This window comes from Anser anser (genome assembly GCF_964211835.1).
Source record: "Anser anser genome assembly, chromosome: 12".
Lineage (NCBI taxonomy): Eukaryota > Metazoa > Chordata > Aves > Anseriformes > Anatidae > Anser > Anser anser.
The window spans coordinates 22618562-22629166 of NC_139733.1; positions in this window are offsets into that span (position 1 = coordinate 22618562).

Below are 10605 nucleotides of genomic sequence, written 5' to 3' on the forward strand. Positions count from 1 at the left end.
TCTGCCACTGTGGCAGCTTCAGAGTCTCTGCTTTACGTTTGGTCGGTGCTCTCAGCTTTGCAAGGTGGTTCCTTGCACATATGGATGTCTTCAGAGGTGATGATTTACCTCCTCAACCATTAAGCATTAAGCTGGCATGGCTTTTTGTCGCTGTTTAGCTGAAAAACAAGGCTGAAAGGTCTGAATAAGGTTGGGACTAAACCACACTGGGCATCTGCTGGACATTATTGAGGAAACACGGAGTGAGAAAAACATAACAGCGCTAAAACGACCTTCCCAAATTCGTGAAGACTGGCACTGTTTCTAGAGAGGTCTGCATGTAAATAAATTGGATTAGCAAGATGTGATGTTGCTTTCACCATGTGAATATCCTGTCTCCTATCATTTTAAGATACTTATGAGATAGGGTGGAATTAAAAAAAAATCTTTTTAAAACTATCCAAGGAGGTGGTTTTGGGCATCTTGCACACTCATCTTGATGGCTTTGTGCAGTTCTTCTTCACCCTCAATCCTTTGGGAGCTCCACATCCCAAAATACCAGCGCTAACTCTCCTGCCCGTCGTTTGCCTGTGTGGATATTTGCTCTGACATCATCCCAATCCTCCAAACAACTACAGTAAAATTTCTCATCACCTTCTCACTACTTTGGTACAAACACAGGCTAAATGGTGATAAAGTGAGACAGTTTCTCATCCCCAGCTATTTTGCTGACAGAACATCAGCTGCTGGTCGTCGCTGCAGACACTCGTCCATCTTGCAGTGCCTTTATCACTTGCTGTGAGTGTTGCAAGTTTTAATTTACCATAGTGTTTCCTATTCCATATCTTCTATTTTGTACCTTGACATTTAACTGGTATTGTCCCCCGGTCAGCATAAGGCTTTGCATGGCAGGGGAAGCTTAATGAAGCACTTTACATGTCAGCCATAAAATATGGAAGAATGTTTGAATGCTGCTGTTCTCATTCTGGACTTATTTTCATTTATATCTTTCATAGCCAAAGGTAATATCGCAATGGTTCTTTTCTTGCTTTTATAAATTGAATCTCCAGCTTTCTTCTGGCTTCCCTCAGGAACCTGCGAGTGAAATTGTTTTCCTGTCCTGCAAAATACTTCAGAAACCATCCCGGCCTGAATTGAGGTGGGCGGCTTTGTTTCTTTATTTTTGCTTTTCTTAAAGTAATATGTTCCATTTACTGGTCAATTCAAGGACCTTTGATTTGTATCAGATTTGAATTTTAACATTTTCTTTCTATTTCAAAATGAAAAGTATTTTTCAGGTTCATGTTTTCATCAATTTAGATTTTTTTTTATTTGCCTTTTCACATAAACAGTATCAGTTTCAACATATATTCTTAAATTAAAATGCTTGGTTGAAAAGGTTGCAACCGTTTCTTGTGCTTGACCTTCCCCCAGTATGTGAAGCTACTTTTATATTTCTTTTTGACCACAGGCTGCTGTCTTCAGGTGTGGGGCATTTTTCTCTTCAAATCTCTCGTCTCTCCAGATCATTTTTATACCTGACAGTAGTTTCAGATTTTCTCCCCACCCTGATTTTTTCCCCCTTTGTCTGTTCCAGGTTCTCCTCTCTTTCCTTTCCGTGTGTTTTCTTGCTTTGCTCTAGCCCTGTGATACTTGGTGGCACTTAGTGTGGGGCAGGCGCAAGCCGAAGGAATCTAAACACCTTCCACGCTTGGTTCCTGCAACACGCATCTTCAGCCTGCTGCTGCAGCACACGTTGCTCTTTCATTTGCTTTCTGAGCAGTATTTCAAAGAAAACCTACTTCTCTTGAAAACTAATTGAGCAATGTCAAAAAAACAAAATTATTCTCGAACTTGTGCTTCTTAACTGTTTACTACCACTGTTACAGGAAGCACAGTACCTCTTGTGTCTGGTTTCCTATGATGCATTTAATGAAACAGGATATTTAAGTCACACCTTCAGGTTTACTTTTTTCCCTTTTATCTTGAAAACTTCAACCTATCTGTAAGGGCAGTTGTGGTATAGTCACTACGATGAATAAATGTGGTACTTGAGATAACAACCATGATTTTTTGAGGCAAATAATGTAAAGCACAGTATTTAATAGTTCTGGGTTTGCACCTCTATAACTGGAAATTATTTCTTTTGAGTCTTGATATTTGTTTAATTAAAAATAGTACATCTCTTACTTGGTTATACTGAGGGATACCTTTTGATGTAGGTAATTAAGGAGATTAATCTGTAGCAGTTGCATAACAAGTTCCCTGTGAGAAATTACATGAGATAATAAGAAAGTTTCCAGTTACAGAAACCTATCACGTCAATGTGCAAAATATGTTTAAACCATTTAAAATCAAAAAAAAATATTTTTTTAGCCAAATTACAAAGGTATCTTGAATATTATTTTTGCTTCCATCTGAACTTTTTTGCATTCTGAGGGAAGGTAAGAGACCATGGGAGGGAACACCTTTGACTTACTCCTTAAGTAATTCTGATTCCTGTTGTTTCACATTCTCCCAACAACTGTTCTCTTGTGACGAGTCAACTAACATTATAAACAAGTTGAAAGGTATGCACACGTAGGTATATGCTTATCGGTCTTGTGTTTCCTTTCTAGAGGTTGCTACTTATTAAATATTTAATATTAATAGTATTTAAGACTGCACAGTAACAGTACAGTGAAACTGAAATGTGGCATGTTTCTGTGTTTTCTGAAATTCAGAGGTGGAGTGGCTATTTCATTAAACAACAGCGTGAGAAGAGAGCCTGCCTCTGGGCCAAGATGCTGCTCCTCAGACGAAATCTCCAGAGGACATGCTGGTAGGCAACAAACACGGCACCTCCAAAGGAGAGCCGCATTACCTCCTGGCTAAGCCACAGAAGGTGAAGAAGACTCCATGTTTCCTGCAGTGCATCAGTGGCCCTTTCTAATTGAAAATTCCATCTAAGTATGGGAAATGGTATTTCATCTGAAGGAGAAGAATAATATTTGCACCCACCTAAATATATCAGCAGAAGCTCACAGTTTTTTCTTCATCTCTAACTTGAGCTGTTTTACAGAAATATGTTAAGTGAATAGCTGAAAGCAACATCTATAAAATTTTGCAAGTACGAAATTAATTTGAAATTAACTATAATTATTTTAGCACACAAACTTTTGGCCTCTCTCCTGTAGAGACCTTTCATTACCTCCAGCAAATCGCATCAAATACAGCAGCACTCTGAGAGCCCCAGTCCGACCGGATTGCTGGGGAAGCTGGTCCTGCGGACTGGACACTGAACTGTGTCACTGTCAGGCAGGAGTCTTGAATGTGGTCACGGTGACATCTGTATTTTCTGGAATCTCTTTGAACTCACAGATGGGAATTTGACTCATTTTCTGTAGCCAACCCCAGTCTTTAGCTCAGTTTTGTCTTTCATTTCGTCTTCCCCCTATATTATTTGGCACTTACCTTTACTGGACTCATTTTTATCAGATTCCATTCATTTAGCTTTGGACAGCTGAATTCTGCACGTGCCCTTTTCTGGCATGAGGCCACCACTGGCTTTTACAGGTGCATAAGTATTGGATGGGAGTTATTTGGTTTAATTGTGACCAAAAGTCTCAGGCGCGGGGGCTCTCTGGCGGCGGGGGCCGCAGTGGGCAGGCAGAGGCCCACCAGCACCCAGCTGCTTTGCTCTCGAGCTGCTCTCTGCTATTTGCTCTCCTCTCTCATTAAGGATCTAACAATTCCTTCATCTTCCAAGTGTCACGGGCTGGCTGAGCCTTTGCTTGCCCTAACACATTTGTCACTTTGGCCTTTTTGATTTTTTTTTCCTCTATAGCAGAAGAAAACTGTCAAGTTTCAGGAGCCTTTTTAATGACTTTTTGAGGTAACCCCCTTAAAAAAAAAAAAGCAGAGTTAATCACTCCCAGCTGCCTATGTACTGCTCTTTACTAGCTGTCAGAGTTCTTTTCCTGACCTGGAGGAATTGTTCTTTCTCTTGGTGTTTTTTCCATGAAATTGGCTTGTTATGGAGAGAATCATATGTGATATAGTTTGTGTAGGTCTTCAGTTATTAATACTACAATATTTCAGTCCTGTTCTTTCTGGGAAATGCATATTAAACTTTCAGAAAATAAAGAACATTTTCCCCTTTCCTTAAAAAAAAAAAAAAGTTGTTAAAATTTGAAGAAGTTATTCAAAATTTGGAGCACAGACCCTGCCAAGTAATTCAAATATATGAAGAACCCATCTCATGGCATTATAGCAGCATGTGAGCAGCTGTCCAGTGAGCAGCTGAATAGCAGAGATCACCATTGGAGCAGGAAAGATCCCATTAGCTTGAATCTTTGGGATTTAAAAACAAACAAAAATAAGAGTATTTTTCAGGCTTTCAGTTCTACACAAAAGAAAAAATACCTGCAGTTAGATGTAATCTTCACACATTAGAATTCTGCAATTTATCATTTCTTCTTTTCATGAGAGTGCTTGCTGAAATCTAGCACCTGGTTCTGTTTGTGCTTTTCTGGAAGCGTCCTGAAGGCCGTCATTCTGCTGAGGAGGATGGAAATCCATGTGCTCACCACCCGACACAGCCGAGCTCCACAGTTCATTTTCCCTTTCCCATTTCCTGTGTAGCATGTTCAAAAAGCCTGCTAAACTATCCACCAGTACAACTATGTAGTTTTAGAGCGACAAAATTGCCAGAGAAACTGGGGAAAAAGTCAACCCTTGCCTCAGACTTCCATACTAAACATATTGCTTGTCTCTCATCAGGTCTAAGGAAATCCTTTATCAAGGGACAGGAGGCATCAGTGTATCACTGCATTAATGTGGGAAGAACATTGCCAAGGTATATTGCAATTTGGAATAACACAGAAGCTGAGCAATGAGGGGATAATAGCAATTCTTCTTTTATAATGCTTATATTAAGTTGCTGTGGTCCAAGGGAGTGGGGAGCTAAAGTTTGGAGTTTGTTTCAGCTTCAAGCAGCTGGAAGAGTTTCTATACATTTTATTTTTAAGAAGTCCATAAAAAACGAACACGTTTTTTATTTTTAATATAGATATAAAATATTGAGGCCAGAGAGCCCGTTTCTATATGAATGTCAGAGTAAAGAGCTACTTCGGCACTCCATCGCACACAGAACCCAAAGGCCGTTCATTTGTCTCTCCATGGATGCTGAAGGTGGGGTGCCTGCAGCCCTTTATAGCCGTCGCCCTCCAGTGAGACAAGCAGGAGAATCTGTTGGCAAGAGCAGACTTTTCCTTATGTTTTCTGATTTCCCAATATGTTCTCACTTCCAAGTAATACGCTGCCAAACATGTCTGCCAGCAAGCAACAGAAATAATGAAATACCATTTCTTTTTCACATGATGATCTTACACCATGGCAGGGAGATGTCAGCCCCCAAAGCCAGAGTTAGAAGTGTCCCATCCCCATGGCTGGCAAGAAGGGGGAGATGTGGTGTGCAGGGTGCAGCCCTTTGGTCAATCCATGTGGTTTTCCACAGCCCTCAGGGCCTTTGTGGAGGTCGTGATTTGGGGACAGTGGTGACCATGGTGGAACCTAGTGTCCTTCTGCCCTGAGCTCATGTGATGTTACGGCAGAATTGGCTTCGAAGGCTCCAGCTGAACAAGCTCATTGCCCAGGATCCCCCAGGAGATGGCATATCTGCCTGAATTTCTAACCCTGCCGCCCCTGGAGGTGTAAATATTGCAGCAGAGATGGTGCTAGGGAGGTCTCCGAGTTGTTCACATCCAAGCAGCCCCTGGTGGCAAGTCCTGGACTTAGACCTACCTACCCCTGCATGAATTATTATGCAGCCGTATTGTGTAAAATAGTGTTACTGATTTTCTTGTGGGAGAGAGGGGAAGAGGAGAAGAAGTGATTTTGCCAGATTTTTTTTTTCCCATTTGTTTTCTCTTGGTTCTGCTTTCCTGGAGAGCATTATTAATAATCCTTTGTCAGGGTGCCAGGGATCTGTCATCCTGAATGCAGCATAATTAAGTGGGCAGTATCTGCAGAGGTGTACAGACATTAAAACTGCTTAAATGAGAGAAAGCTGGACAGGAAAATTTTGGAAGGGCACTGAGGAACTTTTTTTTTTTTGAGCGGCTAAAAGGACAAAGGCCTTGAATAGTAAATACAAGATCTCATAGGACAGGATGTGCTTTTAAAGTACTTTTTCTTTCCATTCCAATAGCACAATGTTGGTAAACAATCACCTTGAAATTTTGTTCAGTCCCAATTTTATGCCAACTATAAATAATAAAAGGGAAAAAAAAGACACAACAGACTGGAGTTTGATGAGGAGGAAATATGTAATTATATGGACAACTTTGCTTGATAAATGAAACATCAAGGTAGTAGAAGTTCTGTTTCTCATTAATACAAGCTTTAATATAATCTGTTAAATGATAAACTAATTATTGACCTGCCTTTGTTGATGCAGCCCATTGTTTTCTTTTGTTCTGCTCTAGATTTATTTAAATTTAATATAAATATATAGGTACAGATAATCTGTTCTTTTTCTTTTCTTTTCTTTTTTTTCAGATCCTTGCCCTATTTAAAAACAAAAGAGATACAGATACATGCAAGCCAAAAGAATAAGACTTTAATAAGACAGTACAGCCAGGTGTTCTGCTTTCAAAAAGCCTGGTAGCTGATAAGTATTGATTAGGTCAAGGTGACTTATCCTAATACAATACAGTTCAAATTCAAAATAGCTATAGTAAATAAAATTAATAGAACCAATTTGCTACTCCCAAGTAACATTGTAATACAGGTTCTTATGACTGGGTTCACATTGGAAAGTAAATTAATGGCCAGTAAAACACAATGGAAGTGCAGATATGAATTTCCAGAAAAATATACGGCCATTAAATCCTTTATTATTGTAAAGCATATGAACCAGATTATCAGCTGATACAAAGTGACATGGTTCTACAATATTTAAAGAGCTGTCACGGATTTATTTATTTATTTATTTATTCCCCACAGTTCAGTGGGGGAGTGCTCTTTTATTTCTGCTTTCTGTGTTTGCGGTTCTGTTTGCCTTTTGTCAACTACTGCACAGTGGTTAGCATGGTTGGGTCACCTAAAGGTACTTAAAAATACCAGCTGTAGAATTAAAGTTTTTCAGTAATTACTTTGGAGAGCAGAAAGACAGAATAGGAGACCAATGGATATATTTCCAGCATCTCATAGATAAACCTGGCGGAATAAGTTTTCAATTTGGTTAATCTGAATGAAATACATACTTTATTGTGCTCTTATGCTTTAATTGTTAATATAGCTTCATTTGGAAAACAAACCAAAACCAAAACTTATGCTCTCTCTTCTTGGAAGCAGCCTCTCTCTTAATCTCAGGAAACCTGCTCTCATTTCCCCACTGTTTTACACCTATTTCGTCCATTCTATCAGATTTCAACACCTCTATGGCTGTTTATTAGATCCAGAATGCTGTACGCAGCTCACCAGGCAACCAATTACGTCCTCTATAAAAAGAATATGCTACTTATGTCTAATTAACTTCACTACAGCATGTTCGACATTGTGGGAAAGTAACCTGCCGAGTCCAGGGCAGAAATGCGCCAGATTGAAACTCTCCCAGATGACTCTATTGATGAATAAACAAAGAAGGGCGGCCGAGGTGATGGTAAACAGTATATCTTAATACATGCACTGCTTGGATAAACAATGTGTTAGCTGTTGAATGTTCATTTTGCTTATCTGCAGACCATTAAAATTACCCTGGTATTTAAAACTACATACTCTTAGAAAAATGTATATTCATTTTCCACCCCCGAGAAACCTAGATAACATTGAATCAATATTTAATTTTAGGGGACAGCCTGAAGACACTGAGAAATAGTGCCTGAGAAACTCTGTCTTCTGCAGGAAAAGGTCAAAGGGCTGATTGTGGTCAGCCACAATGCTGTCTGCTCTCAATCATGTCCCTCTGCCTGACGGGGAGCAAGGTAAGCACAGCGGCCGTTTTTTCAGCTCCGTATTTGTACAAGTCTAACACAAGAGGGTGAACCTGCGTAAGGTCATATAAATAATGAATAACTAGGGAAGTTGCTGAGCCAACTATCATGCTCATTCAAGCGCAGCTTTCAGGCTTAGGCTTTGAGCTCTGAAGCAGGAAAAGGACCTCATCATGGTGCCCATCTTGCATGCTGGTTCCCCCTGGTCTACATATATTATATACAGAAGAAATCTTGGAAAGAGGCAGCCAAATTATTTTCACTCAATGCTTTTGACCATGTTTATGCTTCAGCTTAAAATTACAACTTTCATCTTTCTTTTAGGTCTTTTACTTTTGTCTTTTTGTATCATTTTTGAAGAGATATAGACTACAGGCAAGTGATGGACATCTACCCAGCACAGTTACTTTTGTGAGCAATCACAAGTCGCAGATATTTTTCTCACAGATCCTGCTACTTGAGGCCTTTGTTCCAAAGCATACTAATATTTTATCTATTAGTTTGGGAAAGGTACCAGGTGCCAGAGAAACATCCAGGGAAACTGAGACACAGAAATTTAAATAAATAAGAGAAGATACTATTTCGTATACACTTTAAGCACATCAAGATTTTTCAGATCTGAAAAGAGTAAAAAAAAAAAAAAAAAAAAAGGCAAGTGGATATTAGGAGCATAGCTAGTTAATTATATACAGAAATGAATAAAATTCTTAACACTTTGTATTGTATCTCATATCCTACAGTCACAGAAAGAGATAGCATTCAGTCATGAGAACTGTTGTTGGAGCCTGAAATGGCAATGAATTCTGTAATAGCAAATTCAGTAATGTATGATATATCCCCTTTGCAGACATAATCTGTTACGTTGGATTTTGCCCCAAAGTGGTTGTAAGCGAAGGATCAAGCCGAACATCTTCAACCAAAAAGGTTGCTGAGGACTAAATAACAATGCAGTGATTTAGGGCACTGATTGTGCTCGCACTGCGCAGAGTACAAATGAAGTTAAAGTGCTTTGGGCACAGTAATTACCTCTTTTGTCTTTGGTATGCCAGTGCTATGGAGGTTTTCTATTGTTGAAGTTCATAAATCATTCACTAGGAGTGCAGCTTAGTGCTCCTTGCACAACATAATTAACAAGCTAAACCATCACTGCAGCATACCCAGCTGCAGAGAAAGGTGTTTAATTAAAAGTGGGATGCTTCCAATGAGTCGAAATTGTTTCAGGTTCTAATTTCAAGCTTTTACATACTGGAACGTCAATTTGGAACTTTATAAACTGAAAACCGTTGCGAGAAGCATAAAGCCCTGTATCCTGAGGCAGTAATGAGATCTCTGCTTGAACTTCTGCTGAATGTTACATTTATTAGCATAATTCCAAGTACAGCTTCAGCCTGTTTGGGGAAAAAAGTACCTCTGCAAAAAATACTGACGGAGCTCCATAATGAGGGGTGATATTGTTTAAGCCAGCCTTTGCTCATGCAAACTCAGTGCTGTTATATGTTAGGTCCCATGATTGCATTTCAGTTGCACAAACTTCTATGTGACAAATCAGTGCTCTGGTTTGTGACTGGGACAAACAGGGCCCAACGGGTTAAGGAGCTTTGGGTTTAGGAGACACCGTCCTCCTCACATACGCTGCCACGTGCTGCCAGCTGTTCCAGCTGTGCTCTGTGCCAAAATATTTTCAGTGCTAGAAAAGCATTTTGCTTTTCCCATCGCTAAATATTGTAGAACTGTCAGTGATCTGCAGTAGCATTATGGGGTAAATGTTTGCCTCTTTTTAACTTATGAAGCTTGCGCTCAAAATATTTAAGATCGGAGAGAGGATGAGGATGAGGAGTGGTTTGTGTGGTAGCGGCAGCTGTGGGGCTCGCGTGGTGCTGGGGCGATGGCAGGCAGGCAGACTGCTCATTTCCATGGGAAATTGTAGGCTTCACTAGCTCTCACATTCTTCCCCCCCCCCAATAAATACAGAAAACACTAACAGGTACATAGCTTTAATTTACAAAATGTAACATATTTCTTTCAAACAAACCTTCATCTTTAATCCAGGCATCTGGAAAGCTCAGACTAATAAGAAAAAATATGCTGTTTGTTGCTCTGCCTTTGTAGTGGATGGTGAAATGCAATCTTCGGGACACAAGCAAATGGCAAGATGCTGCTTCTCCTACCTCAGAAATCTTCTTCCAAAAGATAGATTCCCCAAGGCCAGCCCCAGTTGCATGTAGGTGTTAAAATTGCCAGGCTTGCAGCAGGGGTTTTGGAGCTGGCTCTGCCCCATGCTAGATGACTTTCCCAACCCCATTTGTGGCCAGTACAGGCTCAATGACATGACTGGCTCACAGCTTATGGAGAAAATCTTACTTTTTTTTTTTTCCTTGCTCCTATAAAGCCTTTATTTGCTTTAAACCCAAATGAAAAATCTAGAAAAAATCTAGATTTCTGGATCAAAATTATGCAAAATGAAGTTAGTTATTATTTGTTTCAAGTAAGTTTCCTGTAGCTTGCTGGAGAAACAAAAACCCCCCAAGCTGCTCTGTGGGGTGCGTATGATAGCACGCTAACAGCCCTTCCGAGTGGGTCCTTCTGAGCTGCGCCACCCTCCCTGCCCCACGCGGGGTGGGGGTAAGCTGGTATTGCTTACCCAGTCAAA